Here is a 2848-nt window from a genome sequence, read left to right as displayed (position 1 = left end):
AGTTTGTCCAACTGTTGAAGAATATTTGAAATGTTTCAAATTTTTGGCTATTACAGATAAATGTATTGTGTTTCTAAAAAAAACAACACAAAAAAACCAAAGGAGCACAATACATGTTGAAGACGATATCATCTTTGTTCTCTACAAAGAGAGGGAAAAGTCTGGCATTAGCATTGCTAAGCCCTGGTAAGTTCTTGGTCTGAAGCCTGCTTTGTTCACCACTAAACGAAGTCCTGGCATCAGTGCACATCTGTCCTGGAGCATGGCGGCAGCCCCAGCCTTGATTCAGTGAATTGCCCAGTGATTTTATATCCCGTGGTAAGGTCAAATTCTGGCAAATTACTTTAATGTATTTGTTAATACATTAAATACCAAAGGCCATTCTCCATAATAATGTGGCCATTTGCAGCTGAGTTATAGATGATTTGTCAGATACTGTCGCTCCCCCTCTTCGTGGAGGAACGACACTGAACCCTGCCTAGGCTTCGTATCCGAGTCACGGCACCATTATGTCGCTCCCCCTCTTCGTGGAGGAGCAACACAGGACCCTGCGCTGTTCTTTCGTCTGCTCGGCCCTCCCCGGGTTTGCTGCTGGTTCTTCCCGGGTTGACTACTATCCCCTCCACCTCCGTGGAAGGGCAGTTCCCCCTGGCCACATTCCCCACTTCCGCAGGGGAGCGGCACACCGCCGGCCGGCTTTCTCGGGGGCTGCACGGGTTCCCTTAGATGTTCCCCATAGATGTTCCTGGTGCATGCCGTCTCTCTCCTCCTTTATAGTCCTCCTCCGCCAATCCTAACTCGGCTGCCCACACGCCGAGTACGCTGCTCTCCTCCAATCAATAGCAAGTCCTACAGTTTATTAGTTGAACTGGAGGCAGCTGTGCGGAAGCTGTTTACTTCTCTCCCAGCGCCATATTGTGGGAGAGCAGATGCATAGAATAAGTCTTAATTCCAGTAACTCAGTCCAGTCCGGATTGCTCCCCACAAGATACATCCCTCATTGTTAATAGGACAGTTCAGTTACTGAGATTTATTAATTTCTTTTAGAAAGCCATTCTCCACCACACAGGGAACAGGAAGACAGTATTGCAGTATTCTTTAGGTTTTAGGCAAAATAATCTTTGTAACAAGGATTTCCAGCATCACAAAGCCCTTTGAAAGGACTTACTTATTCATTTGTTTATCAGTAAATATTCATTGAGCACATAGTATATGTAAGACAACATTATTTTGGATGCTGGGAATATAATAGTGACCTTACTTTCAAAATGACATGGTTATTATCCTCATAAAGTTGATATTCTAAATGAGGGTGACAAATTAATCCAATAATCTCACAGATAAATGTGAAGTTACAACTGGGATAACTTTTACAAGGGAGAGGTACACAGGGCTATGAAACTGTGTAATGACTGAGCCATTTCCCAAAGGCCTCTCCTCCAAATGCAATTGCTTTGGAAGTGAGAATTTCAGCCTAGGAATTTGGGAGGACCTCAACATTCAGTCTACTTCAGTCTTGGACCTGAAGGGGAAAAAAAAGGAAATATGTGAGAGATTTGGCAAAATTTGAGTAAGGTCTGTAGAGATATTATTGTATTAATGTTAATTTCCTAATTTTGATTAATTTTACTGTGGTTATGTAATATGTTAAAATGTGGAGAATTTGGGAATTATTTTTTTAAAATAGGAACTTTAGCCAATTATGCTGGATGATATATTTTAATTTTTAAAAATTTATTTGAAACACCAAGAGACACAGATATACAGAGAGAGGGAGCGACATCTTCCACCTACCAGTTCACTTCCCAAATGTCTGCAACAGCCAGGGTTAGGCCAGAACAAAACCAAGAGATTAGAGCTCAGTTCCAGTCTCTCATGTGCGTGACAAGGATGCAAGAGCTTCAGCGCTCACCTGCTGCCTCCCTGGGCATTCCTCAGCAGGAAGCTGGAAAGGGAAGGGCAGCCGGGACTCAAATCCTGGCACTCTGATAGGGGATACAGGTATACCAAGCAGCATCCCAAACGCTGTACCAAGTGCCTGTCGCAGAATCTGGGAACTCTTTATACTGCATTTGCAACTTCCTGAAAGTTTGAAATCATCTCAAAATGAAATTAAAAAAAATATGTTAAAGATAAAAAGCAAAGTTCCTGAATAAATGCCCAGTGCAATAAATAAAAATAGACTGACATCCTACAATATCATTCTGAAATCTCAGTGCACCAGAGATAATGAAATATCCTTGAAGGTTTTCAGAGAGGGAAAAAATAGACTACACGTAGGGCATGGGAATCACATGGGCAATCAAGTTAATAAGATTATTGAAAAGTAGAAGACAGAGAAGTAGTCCTGGTGGTAAGCGTTCAATGACCTTGTTCCTTACACACATAGTAATTAATATCCTGGAGGATTTCCTTTGCTGTGCCCTCACTGGCTGTCCTGAACTCAGGGGATGTGGCAGCCATCTTGGAGAATTCTACCTGGAAAGACTTCCTTAATCTGCTTCCTGCGCTCTTCTCTGGGCCTTTCTCTAATATGCAGAGGTTGTCCTTGGCAGCCTTATTTATCTGTGAATCTTCTCCCCCTACACATACCTCAGCTTCAGTTGATGGGATTGAGAAGTGAGTTTTCCATTCCAGAAGGGCCAGCCTGAGTCCTTGCTTCAGGAATTTGGAAACAGGACTGGGAGATGGTTCCTGGCTAGACTCAGTTGGAGGCAATGTTACTCCTCCCGGGTGGTGACATTACCACTTTCTGCTTTAAGAACTGACCATCCCCTTTGTCTTCAGGGAGAAGACAGAATTAAGACAGGCAGAGAAATGCCTGGATCCTGTCTGCTGTGCAGCATTC

This window comes from Oryctolagus cuniculus, chromosome 6 (genome assembly GCF_051225735.1).
Source record: "Oryctolagus cuniculus isolate XC-2025 breed Fujian yellow rabbit chromosome 6, ASM5122573v1, whole genome shotgun sequence".
NCBI classification, from domain to species: domain Eukaryota; kingdom Metazoa; phylum Chordata; class Mammalia; order Lagomorpha; family Leporidae; genus Oryctolagus; species Oryctolagus cuniculus.
The sequence above is the reverse complement of the archived record's forward strand: the minus strand, read 5'-3'. Positions refer to the sequence as shown.